The 13,691-nt window shown below is 43.3% G+C and overlaps 1 non-coding gene across 1 annotated transcript; it reads left to right on the top strand.

Moving 5' to 3' along the window:
• Positions 1-3,347: 3,347 nt before the first annotated feature.
• On the top strand, positions 3,348-3,502 carry LOC131270369 (5.8S ribosomal RNA). Its single transcript, XR_009179466.1, has one exon. It is a non-coding gene; the product is annotated as a 5.8S ribosomal RNA (ribosomal RNA).
• The last annotated feature ends 10,189 nt before the right edge of the window (positions 3,503-13,691 follow it).

Genomic DNA, 13,691 nt, shown 5'->3' with positions numbered 1-13,691 from the left:
GGCTAGACTCCTCCTCACGGGGAACGAGTTGACGCACACAGCGGCGGCTTACGCACTATGGCAATCATGGATGCCTGAAGATTCCGTGAAGTTCTCCCCTGGTCCACGCTGCCTCGGCAGTCCTGGGTAAAATGGAATATTTCCAGCTTGCCCTATAGTGGAAGAGGACTATCCAACAATACAAAGTCAAGACCTCCGGGTTGAGACTTTCCGCGTCGGTGGTGTCGCGCACCGCCTATCCGAAAGATGGTGTAACAGGGGTGTTCGATCAGCAATGGTCGGATGCCCCGTCATAGTCCAACTATGACAACCAAAGTCAAGACCTCCGGGTTGAGACTTTCCGCGTCCGGAGGTACGCGTACCGCCTACCCGAAAGATGGTGTGCTTCTGGGGTATTCGATGAGTCGGATACCCCGTCGTAGTCCAACTATGACAATCAAAGTCAAGACCTCCGGGTTGAGACTTCCGCGTCCGGAGGTACGCGTACCGCCTACCCGAAAGATGGTGAATCAGGGGTGTTCGATCAGCAATGGTCGGATGCCCCGTCGTAGTCCAACTATGACAATCAAAGTCAAGACCTCCGGGTTGAGACTTCCGCGTCCGGAGGTACGCGTACCGCCTACCCGAAAGATGGTGTGCTTCTGGGGTATTCGATGAGTCGGATACCCCGTCGTAGTCCAACTATGACAATACAAAGTCAAGACCTCCGGGTTGAGACTTCCGCGTCCGGAGGTACGCGTACCGCCTACCCGAAAGATGGTGTGCTTCTGGGGTATTCGATGAGTCGGATACCCCGTCGTAGTCCAACTATGACAATCAAAGTCAAGACCTCCGGGTTGAGACTTTCTAAGAGTACAAGCATAAAGGAACACGGACCAAGCCGTACCGAGAGAATCGGTACTAGAGCCCTTGTGGTTCTACATTGAGAGAGCCCTCGTGGTTCTCATTAGGGGCTTTATGCAAGAAGTACTCAATACTGTGGTGTGAAGTATAAAGTATAGAGTCCTCCACTGGTCCACGCTGCTCCGGCGGTCCTGGGTAAGATAGTTCATTCTAGCTTGCCCTATGTGGAAGAGGACTCAATACCCTACCTGTTGAGCTTGAAACAAAGTCATCACTTGGGCATGCTCATATTGCCATACACAATTACATTATATTCGAATGAGCATGCAAGCGACCCTATATAGACCGAACCAAAACGATAGATACCGCCGTAGTTCACCCCCACCAAGTGATGACTTCAGTATGGCTAGTGTGTGAAGTATAAAGTATAGTCCTCCCCTGGTCCACACTGCTTCGGCGGTCCTGGGTAAGATAGTTAGTTCAAGCTTGCCCTATGTGGAAGAGGACACCATACTTAATACTGTGGTGTAATGAACAAAGTATAGTCCTCCACTGGTCCACGCTGCTTCGGCGGTCCTGGGTAAGATAGTTAGTTCTAGCTTGCCCTATGTGGAAGAGGGCATACAAGACAAAGTATAGTTCTCCCCTGGTCCACGCTGCTTCGGCGGTCCTGGGTAAGATAGTTAATTCTAGCTTGCCCTATGTGGAAGAGAGCATACATGAACCAAGAACGAAGGTTATGATCGAGGAATGATTCGACAACTAACCGATGGTATGAAATGTGAAGAATTCAAGCAAGCACACAATCAAGTCATCACTTGGGCATGCTCGATAGCCAACCCTATGACATTAACCTAGTAGAGCATGCGAAAACCAATATATATGTAAACGATGCCCCTCCCTAGTTCAGCGCTTCAACCAAGTGATGACTTCAGGCAAAATGATGACCTAGGCAGTTTGCCTAGGTGTAGCTTCTTGAGGAGGTCAAAACCCAAAATAAGGAGGTCGCACGCCCCTCCGGGGGTGGGTGGTAGTGATACATCTCCTTCGGACCCGGCTGGCACTTCATTCTAGCTTGCCCTATGTGGAAGAGGGCACATTACTCAATACTGTGGTGTTATGAACAAAGTATAGTCCTCCACTGGTCCACGCTGCTTCGGCGGTCCTGGGTAAGATAGTTAGTTCTAGCTTGCCCTATGTGGAAGAGGGCATACAAGACAAAGTATAGTTCTCCCCTGGTCCACGCTGCTTCGGCGGTCCTGGGTAAGATAGTTAATTCTAGCTTGCCCTATGTGGAAGAGAGCATACATGAACCAAGAACGAAGGTTATGATCGAGGAATGATTCGACAACTAACCGATGGTATGAAATGTGAAGAATTCAAGCAAGCACACAATCAAGTCATCACTTGGGCATGCTCGATAGCCAACCTCATGACATTAACCTAGTAGAGCATGCGAAAACCAATATATATGTAAACGATGCCTCCCTAGTTCAGCGCTTCAACCAAGTGATGACTTCAGAATGGCTAAATCAAATCGGTTCAAACCATACCATCGGTATCCTATTGAAACACACAAGTCGATATCAAACCTCATGATTGTGTAGTCCTCCACTGGTCCACGCCGCTTCGGCCGTCCTGGGTAAAATGGAACATTCCAGCTTGCCCTATGTGGAAGAGGGCACATTACTCAATACTGTGGTGTGAAGTATAAAGTTCAGTTCTCCCCTGGTCCACGCTGCTTCGGCGGTCCTGGGTAAGATAGTTCATTCTAGCTTGCCCTATGTGGAAGAGGACACTTCATACTTCGTCTCTAAGCGGCGGCTTGACTCCTCCCTACGGGGAACGGGTTTACGCGCACAGCGGCGGCTTACGCACTATGGCAGTCATGGATGCCTTACGTTTCTATGAAAAGTGTGTTCCTCCCCTGGTCCACGCTGCTTCGGCAGTCCTGGGTAAGATAGTTAGTTCTAGCTTGCCCTATGTGGAAGAGGACACGTAGACTTACTGTGGTGTGAAGTATAAAGTTCAGTTCTCCCCTGGTCCACGCCGCTTCGGCCGTCCTGGGTAAAATGGATTCATCCAGCTTGCCCTATGTGGAATGAGGACACTTTATGCTTCGTCTCTAAGCGGCGGCTTGCTCCTCCCTACGGGGAACGGGTATACGCGCACAGCGGCGGCTTACGTTATGGCAGTCATGGATGCCTTACGTTTCCATGAAAAGTGTGTTCCTCCCCTGGTCCACGCTGCTTCGGCAGTCCTGGGTAAGATAGTTAGTTCTAGCTTGCCCTATGTGGAAGAGGACACGTAGACTTACTGTGGTGTGAAGTATAAGGTTCAGTTCTCCCCTGGTCCACGCCGCTTCGGCCGTCCTGGGTAAAATGGATTCATCCAGCTTGCCCTATGTGGAATGAGGACACTTTATGCTTCGTCTCTAAGCGGCGGCTTGCTCCTCCCTACGGGGAACGGGTATACGCGCACAGCGGCGGCTTACGCAAGTTAGTCACCCTCGGCAGTGGATCACTCGGCTCATGGATCGATGAAGACCGCAGCTAACTGCGCGTCATAATGTGAACTGCAGGACACATGAACATTGATAAGTTGAACGCATATTGCACGTCGTGGGAACCTACCATGATGTACAGATGACTGAGCGCTTATATTTGAGAAATGTATCGCATACATTTAACTACGCCGTGACACCCGTCACGAGACGTGCACCATGATGTTAACTAGGGTCGCGACGACCCGCTAGCATTAAAGAACCCGTGGTTTACAATATACTGGCATTGGAATTCGAAGTATTTAGAGCGTCCGTGTTCCCGCGTGAGGCGGAAGTACGAGGAGAAGGCGTGCTTGTGGTGTCTGTGGTGGTGTTTACTGATGTCTAGCTTCAGCTTATTTATTTATTTAAATAGAAGCGAAGATGTCAAAGTAGCGTCGAAGCAGCAGCGGTAGCACAAATGATTCAAGTATGGAAGTTGACCAAAGGAACACAAACAAACTAGCGTATGGGCAATGGAAGGTATCAGTGAGTTAAACCACACGCGGGCTAACAGCCCGTTAACCGAGTCCAACGGTACATATTGGACATTGAAACAAAGTAGTCGCAAGCCAGATGTGACGATAACAACCGCAAGGTACATAAGCCTCAGTTCATGTGTGACAACCCCCTGAATTTAAGCATATTAATAAGGGGAGGAAAAGAAACCAACCGGGATTCCCTGAGTAGCTGCGAGCGAAACGGGAGAAGCTCAGCACGTAGGGGTGGCGGCCTGTCCGTCTATCCGATTCCGTGTACTGGTGCGTCTCACTATCCGTCATCTTAGCGCTTTTCAAGTCCAACTTGAATGTGGCTCAGAACCCATAGAGGGTGATAGGCCCGTAGAACAGCGCCCGTTGGATGATGGACCGAGCGTACCATGGAGTCGTGTTGCTTGATAGTGCAGCACTAAGTGGGAGGTAAACTCCTTCTAAAGCTAAATACAACCATGAGACCGATAGTAAACAAGTACCGTGAGGGAAAGTTGAAAAGCACTCTGAATAGAGAGTCAAATAGTACGTGAAACTGCCGAGGGTGTGAAGCTCGTTGAACTCAATTATCCATAGGGCCATGACGCCCTCACCTGGACTGTCAGCAGAACCCTTTCTGGACTGACCCGACCCTTGTGAGTTGTCATGGTCCGCGTGTGGACATCGTGATCCATTACGAAATGTTAGCGGTGACTCCGGTTGCCGCGAGCATGTCTGACACTAGGTCCCAAGAAACTGCTGTCGACCCTCTACGTACCTTCAATGGTGACGATGGGCTATCGGAACCCACGGGTAACCGGTTTTCGGCTAAGTTCAGGTGTGCCGTTGGACGCGTGATGGGCTTGAACGAACTAGAGTGGCTGGAAGCGCATGTTTGGGCATGTAACTGGGCGCGAGCCCGGGGCGACCAGTGCTCCTGATCGGCGATGCATTAACTAATTGAGGTACCTACGGGACCCGTCTTGAAACACGGACCAAGAAGTCTATCTTGCGCGCAAGTCAATGGGAAGTAGCAAACCCAAAGGCGAAGACAAAGCAACTGGCTAGTGTGCGGGATTACGGGTGCACCACAGTCCGCAAGGATTGGCTAGCTGTGCACCCCTCCATCCCCGGGTGTTTGCCCGAAGTCCTGATGGTCGTAGAAGCCGGACCCTCCGGGGGCTGGTGGTGGACCGTCGGGTACCGACGGAACATACCGTGAGCGCGTAGGATGTGACCCGAAAGATGGTGAACTATGCCTGATCAGGTCGAAGTCAGGGGAAACCCTGATGGAGGACCGAAGCAATTCTGACGTGCAAATCGATTGTCAGAGTTGGGCATAGGGGCGAAAGACCAATCGAACCATCTAGTAGCTGGTTCCCTCCGAAGTTTCCCTCAGGATAGCTGGTACACGTAACATTTCGAACCTTATTCTTATCTGGTAAAGCGAATGATTAGAGGCCTTAGGTTCGAAATGATCTTAACCTATTCTCAAACTATAAATGGGTAAGGTAGTGGGCAGCATGCTCGAATGATGCTGCCCTCAAAGCGATTGAAAGCAAATAGTGCCTCCGGGTGCTAGCTAGATATCGGTTTTTCTTAGAATTTATGAAAAATCGACTAAGTCCGCGATGCCTTTAAGTAGGGATGCTGTATTGAGATTGGAGATGTAGGAGATCAAGATTCATCTCCATGCAGCATCTCATTCATATCGCAGCATCCTAACATATGTTTTTCTTAGAATTTATGAAAAATCTACTCAGTCCGAGATGCCTTTAAGAAGGGATGCTGTATTGAGATGGGAGATTAAGAAGATCAAGTTTTATCTCTATGCAGCATCCCATTCATCTCGCAGCTTCCTAACATATGTTTTTCTTAGAATTTATGAAAAATCGACTAAGTCCGAGATGCCTTTAAGTCGGGATGCTGTATTGAGATGGGAGATTAAGAAGATCAAGTTTTATCTCTATGCAGCATCATATTCATCTCGCAGCATCCTAACATATGTTTTTCTTAGAATTTATGAAAAATCGACTAAGTCCGAGATTTCTTTAAGTAGGGATGCTGTAATAAGATGGGAGATGAAGAAGATCAAGATTCATCTCAATGCAGCATCCCATTCATCTCCTAGCATCCTAACATATGAATTTCTTAGAATTTATGAAAAATCGACTAAGTCCGAGATGCCTTTAAGTAGGGATGCTGTATTAAGATGGGAGATGAAGAAGATCAAGATTCATCTCCATGCAGCATCCCATTCATCTCGCAGCATCCTAACATATGTTTTTCTTAGAATTTATGAAAAATCGACTAAGTCCGAGATGCCTTTAAGTAGGGATGCTGTTTTGAGATGGGAGATGAAGAAGATCAAGATTCATCTCCATGCAGCATCCCATTCATCTCGCAGCATCCTAACATATGTTTTTCTTAGAATTTATGAAAAATCGACTAAGTCCGAGATGCCTTTAAGTAGGGATGCTGTATTAAGATGGGAGATGAAGAAGATCAAGATTCATCTCCATGCAGCATCTCATTCATCTCGCAGCATTCTAACATATGTTTTTCTTAGAATTTATGAAAAATCGACTAAGTCCGAGATGCCTTTAAGTAGGGATGCTGTATTAAGATGGGAGATGAAGAAGATCAAGATTCATCTCCATGCAGCATCTCATTCATCTCGCAGCATTCTAACATATGTTTTTCTTAGAATTTATGGAAAATCGACTAAGTCCGAGATGCCTTTAAGTAGGGATGCTGTATTAAGATGGGAGATGAAAAAGATCAAGATTCATCTCCATGCAGCATCTCATTCATCTCGCAGCATCCTAACATATGTTTTTCTTGGAATTTATAAAATCGACTAAGTCCGAGATGCCTTTAAGTAGGGATGCTGTATTAAGATGGGAGATGAAGAAGATCAAGATTCATCTCCATGCAGCATCCCATTCATCTCGCAGCATCCTAACATATGTTTTTCTTAGAATTTATGAAAAATCGACTAAGTCCGAGATGCCTTTAAGTAGGGATGCTGTTTTGAGATGGGAGATGAAGAAGATCAAGATTCATCTCCATGCAGCATCCCATTCATCTCGCAGCATCCTAACATAGGTTTTTCTAAGAATTTATGAAAAATCGACTAAGTCCGAGATGCCTTTAAGTAGGGATGCTGTATTGAGATGGGAGATGAAGAAGATCAAGATTCATCTCCATGCAGCATCCCATTCATCTCGCAGCATCCTAACATATGTTTTTCTAAGAATTTATGAAAAATCGACTAAGTCCGAGCTGCCTTTAAGTAAGGATGCTGTATTAAGATGGGAGATGAAGAAGATCAAGATTCATCTCCATGCAGCATCCCATTCATCTCGCAGCATCCTAACATATGAATTTCTTAGATTTTATGAAAAATCGACTAAGTCCGAGAAGCCTTTAAGTAGGGATGCTGTATTGAGATGGGAGATGAAGAAGATTAAGATTCATCTCCATGCAGCATCCCATTCATCTCGCAGCATCCTAACATATGTTTTTCTTGGAATTTATAAAAAATCGACTAAGTCCGAGATGCCTTTAAGTAGGGATGCTGTATTAAGATGGGAGATGAAGAAGATCAAGATTCATCTCCATGCAGCATCCCATTCATCTCGCAGCATCCTAACATATGAATTTCTTAGAATTTATGAAAAATCGACTAAGTCCGAGATGCCTTTAAGTAGGGATGCTGTATTAAGATGGGAGATGAAGAAGATCAAGATTCATCTCTATTCAGCATCCCATTCATCTCGCAGCATCCTAACATATGAATTTCTTAGATTTTATGAAAAATCGACTAAGTCCGAGAAGCCTTTAAGTAGGGATGCTGTATTGAGATGGGAGATGAAGAAGATCAAGATTCATCTCCATGCAGCATCTCATCCATCTCGCAGCATCCTAACATATGAATTTCTTAGAATTTATGAAAAATCGACTAAGTCCGAGATGCCTTTAAGTAGGGATGCTGTATTAAGATGGGAGATGAAGAAGATCAAGATTCATCTCCATGCAGCATCCCATTCATCTCCCAGCATCCTAACATATGTTTTTTTAAGAATTTATGAAAAATCGACTAAGTCCGAGATGCCTTTAAGTAGGGATGCTGTATTGAGATGGGAGATGAAGAAGATGCTGCATAGAGATGAATCTTGATCTTCTTCATCTCCATACAGCATCCCATTCATCTCGCAGCATCCTAACATATGAATTTCTTAGAATTTATTAAAAATCGACTAAGTCCGAGATGCCTTTAAGAAGGGATGCTGTATTGAGATGGAAGATGAAGAAGATCAAGATTCATCTCCATGCAGCATCCCATTCATCTCGCAGCATCCTAACATATGTTTTTCTAAGAATTTATGAAAAATCGACTAAGTCCGAGATGCCTTTAAGTAGGGATGCTGTATTAAGATGGGAGATGAAGAAGATCAAGATTCATCTCCATGCAGCATCCCATTCATCTCGCAGCATCCCAACATATGTTTTTCTTAGAATTTATGAAAAATCGTCTTAGTCCGAGATGCCCTTAAGTAGGGATGCTGTATTAAGATGGGAGATGAAGAAGATCAAGATTCATATCCATGCAGCATCCCATTCATCTCGCAGCATCCTTACATATGATTTTCTTAGAATTTATGAAAAATCGACTAAGTCCGAGATGCCTTTAAGTAGGGATGCTGTATCAAGATGGGAGATGAAGAAGATCAAGATTCATCTCCATGCAGCATCCCATTCATCTCGCAGCATCCTAACATATGAATTTCTTAGAATTTATTAAAAATCGACTAAGTCCGAGATGCCTTTAAGTAGGGATGCTGTATTAAGACGGGAGATGAAGAAGATCAAGATTCATCTCCATGCAGCATCCCATTCATCTCGCAGCATCCTAACATATGTTTTTCTTAGAATTTATGAAAAATCGACTAAGTCCCAGATGCCTTTAAGTAGGGATGCTGTATTGAGATTGGAGATGAAGAAGATCAAGATTCATCTCCATGCAGCATCCCACTCATCTCGCAGCATCCTAACATATGAATTTCTTAGAATTTATGAAAAATCGACTTAGTCCGAGATGCCTTTAAGTAGGGATGCTGTATTGAGATGGGAGATGAAGAAGATCATGATTCAACTCCTTGCAACATCCCATTCATCTCGCAGCATCCTAACATATGAATTTCTATGAATTTATGAAAAATCGACTAAGTCCCAGATGCCCTTAAGTAGGGATGCTGTATTAAGATGGGAGATGAAGAAGATCAAGATTCATCTCCATGCAGCATCCCATTAATCTTGCAGCATCCCAACATATGAATTTCTTAGAATTTATGAAAAATCGACTAAGTCCGAGATGGCTTTAAGTAGGGATGCTGTATTGAGATGAGAGATGTAGGAGATCAAGATTCATCTCCATGCAGCATCCAATTCATCTCGCAGCATCCTAACATATGTTTTTCTTAGAATTTATGGAAAATCGACTAAGTCCGAGATGCCTTTAAGAAGGGATGCTGTATTAAGATGGGAGATGAAGAAGATCAAGATTCATCTCCATGCAGCATCCCATTTATCTCGCAGCATCCTAACATATGAATTTCTTAGAATTTTTGAAAAATCGACTAAGTCCCAGATGCCTTTAAGTAGGGATGCTGTATTAGGATGGGAGATGTAGGAGATCAAGATTCATCTCCATGCAGCATCCCATTCATCTCGCAGCATCCTAACATATGTTTTTCTTAGAATTTATGAAAAATCGACTAAGTCCGAGGTGCCCTTAAGTAGGGATGCTGTATTAAAATGGGAGATGAAGAAGATCAAGATTCTTCTCCATGCAGCATCCCATTCATCTCGCAGCACCCTAACATATGTTTTTCTTAGAATTTATGAAAAATCGACTAAGTCCGAGATGCCTTTAAGAAGGGATGCTGTATTAAGATGGGAGATGAAGAAGATCAAGATTCATCTCCATGCAGCATCCCATTCATCTCGCAGCATCCTTACATATGATTTTCTTAGAATTTATGAAAAATCGACTAAGTCCGAGATGCCTTTAAGAAGGGATGCTGTATTAAGATGGGAGATGAAGAAGATCAAGATTCATCTCCATGCAGCATCCCATTCATCTCTCAGCATCCAAACATATGTTTTTCTTGGAATTTATTAAAAATCGACTAAGTCCGAGATGCCTCTAAGTAGGGATGCTGTATTAAAATGGGAGATGAAGAAGATCAAGATTCTTCTCCATGCAGCATCCCATTCATCTCGCAGCACCCTAACATATGTTTTTCTTAGAATTTATGAAAAATCGACTAAGTCCGAGATGCCCTTAAGTAGGGATGCTGTATTGAGATGGGAGATGAAGAAGATCAAGATTCATCTCCATGCAGCATCCCATTCATCTCGCAGCATCCTAACATATGTTTTTCTCAGAATTTATGAAAAATCGACTAAGTCCGAGATGCCTTTAAGTAGGGATGCTGTATTAAGATGGGAGATGTAAGAGATCAAGATTCATCTCCATGCAGCATCCCATTCATCTCGCAGCATCCTAACATATGAATTTCTATGAATTTATGAAAAATCGACTAAGTCCGAGATGCCTTTAAGTAGGGATGCTGTATTGAGATGGGAGATGTAGGAGATCAAGATTCATCTCCATGCAGCATCCCATTTATCTCCCAGCATCCTAACATATGAATTTCTTAGAATTTATGAAAAATCGACTAAGTCCGAGATGCCTTTAAGTAGGGATGCTGTATTGAGACGGGAGATGTAGGAGATCAATATTCATCTGCATGCAGCATCCCATTCATCTCGCAGCATCCTAACATATGAATTTCTATGAATTTATGAAAAATCGACTAAGTCCGAGATGCCTTTAAGTAGGGATGCTGTATTGAGATGGGAGAAGCAGAAGATCATGATTCATCTCCATGCAGCATCCCATTCATCTCGCAGCATCCTAACATATGTTTTTGTAAGAATTTATGAAAAATCGACTTAGTCCGAGATGCCTTTAAGTAGGGATGCTGTATTAAGATGGGAGATGAAGAAGATCAAGATTCATCTCCATGCAGCATTCCATTCATCTCGCAGCATCCTAACATATGTTTTTCTTAGAATTTATGAAAAATCGACTAAGTCCGAGATTCCTTTAAGAAGGGATGCTGCATTAAGATGGGAGATGAAGAAGATCAAGATTCATCTCCATGCAGCATCCCATTCATCTCCCAGAATCCTAACATATGTTTTTCTTAGATTTTATGAAAAATCGGCTAAGTCCGAGATGCCTTTAAGTAGGGATGCTGTATTGAGATGGGAGATGTAGGAGATCAAGATTCATCTCCATGCAGCATCCCATTTATCTCCCAGCATCCTTACATATGAATTTCTATGAATTTATGAAAAATCGACTTAGTCCGAGATGCTTTTAAGTAGGGATGCTGTATTAAGATGGGAGATGATGAAGATCAAGATTCATCTCCATGCAGCATCCCATTCATCTCGCAGCATCCTAACATATGAATTTCTTAGAATTTATGAAAAATCGACTAAGTCCGAGATGCCTTTTAGTAGGGATGCTGTATTTAGATGGGAGATGAAGAAGATCAAGATTCATCTCCATGCAGCATCCCATTCATCTCGCAGCATCCTAACATATGAATTTCTTAGAATTTATGAAAAATCGACTAAGTCCGAGATGCCTTAAAGTAGGGATGCTGTATTGAGATGGGAGATGTAGGAGATCAAGATACATCTCCATGCAACATCCCATTCATCTCGCAGCATCCTAACATATGTTTTTTTTAGAATTTATGAAAAATCGACTAAGTCCGAGATGCCCTTAAGTAGGGATGCTGTATTAAGATGGAGATCAAGATTCATCTCCATGCAGCATCCCATTCATCTCCCAGCATCCTAACATATGTTTTTTTTTAGAATTTATGAAAAATCGACTAAGTCCGAGATGCCTTTAAGTAGGGATGCTGTATTGAGATGAGAGATGTAGGAGATCAAGATTCATCTCCATGCAGCATCCCATTCATCTCGCAGCATCCTAACATATGAATTTCTATGAATTTATGAAAAATCGACTAAGTCCGAGATGGCTTTAAGTAGGGATGCTGTATTGAGATGAGAGATGTAGGAGATCAAGATTCATCTCCATGCAGCATCCCATTCATCTCGCAGCATCCTAACATATGAATTTCTATGAATTTATGAAAAATCGACTAAGTCCGAGATGCCTTCAAGTAGGGATGCTGTATTAAGATGGGAGATGAAGAAGATCAAGATTCATCTCCATGCAGCATCCCATTCATCTCCCAGCATCCTTACATATGAATTTCTTAGAATTTATGAAAAATCGACTAAGTCCGAGATGGCTTTAAGTAGGGATGCTGTATTAAGATGGGAGATGTAGGAGATCAAAGGAATCGACTAAGTCCGAGATGGCTTTAAGTAGGGATGCTGTATTAAGATGGGAGATGTAGGAGATCAAGATTCATCTCCATGCAGCATCCCATTCATCTCCCAGCATCCTAACATATGAATTTCTATGAATTTATGAAAAATCGACTAAGTCCGAGATGCCTTTAAGTAGGGATGCTGTATTGAGATGAGAGATGTAGGAGATCAAGATTCATCTCCATGCAGCATCCTATTCATCTCGCAGCATCCTTACATATGAATTTCTTAGAATTTATGAAAAATCGACTAAGTCCGAGATGCCTTTAAGTAGGGATGCTGTATTGAGATGGGAGATGTAGGAGATCAAAGGAATCGACTAAGTCCGAGATGGCTTTAAGTAGGGATGCTGTATTAAGATGGGAGATGTAGGAGATCAAGATTCATCTCCATGCAGCATCCCATTCATCTCCCAGCATCCTAACATATGAATTTCTATGAATTTATGAAAAATCGACTAAGTCCGATAGGCCTTTAAGTAGGGATGCTGTATTAGGATGGGAGATGAAGAAGTTCAAGATTCATCTCCATGCAGCATCTCATTCATATCGCAGCATCCTAACATATGAATTTCTTAGAATTTATGAAAAATCGACTAAGTCCGAGATGCCTTCAAGTAGGGATGCTGTATTGAGATGGGAGATGAAGAAGATCAAGATTCATCTCCATGCAGCATCCCATTCATCTCGCAGCATCCTAACATATGTTTTTCTTAGAATTTATGAAAAATCAACTAAGTCCGAGATGCCTTTAAGTAGGGATGCTGTATTGAGATGGGAGATGAAGAAGATCAAGATTCATCTCCATGCAGCATCCCATTCATCTCGCAGCATCCTAACATATGAATTTCTTAGAATTTATGAAAAATCGACTAAGTCCGAGATGCCTTCAAGTAGGGATGCTGTATTGAGATGGGAGTTGTAGGAGATCAAGATTCATCTCCTTGCAGCATCCCATTCATCTCCCAGCATCCTAACATATGAATTTCTTAGAATTTATGAAAAATCGACTAAGTCCGAGATGCCTTTAAGTAGGGATGCTGTATTAAGATGGGAGATGAAGAAGATCAAGATTCATCTCCATGCAGCATCCCATTCATCTCGCAGCATCCTAACATATGTTTTTCTTAGAATTTATGAAAAATCGACTAAGTCCGAGATGCATTTAAGTAGGGATGCTGTATTAAGATGGGAGATGAAGAAGATCAAGATTCATCTCCATGCAGCATCCCATTCATCTCGCAGCATCCTAACATATATTTTTCTTAGAATTTATGAAAAATCGACTAAGTCCGAGATGGCTTTAAGTAAGGATGCTTAGAATTTATGAAAAATCGACTAAGTCCG

The sequence above is a fragment of the Anopheles coustani genome (assembly GCF_943734705.1).
Source record: "Anopheles coustani chromosome X unlocalized genomic scaffold, idAnoCousDA_361_x.2 X_unloc_25, whole genome shotgun sequence".
Classification (NCBI taxonomy): domain Eukaryota; kingdom Metazoa; phylum Arthropoda; class Insecta; order Diptera; family Culicidae; genus Anopheles; species Anopheles coustani.
This window is presented reverse-complemented; position numbering and strand designations above follow the sequence as displayed.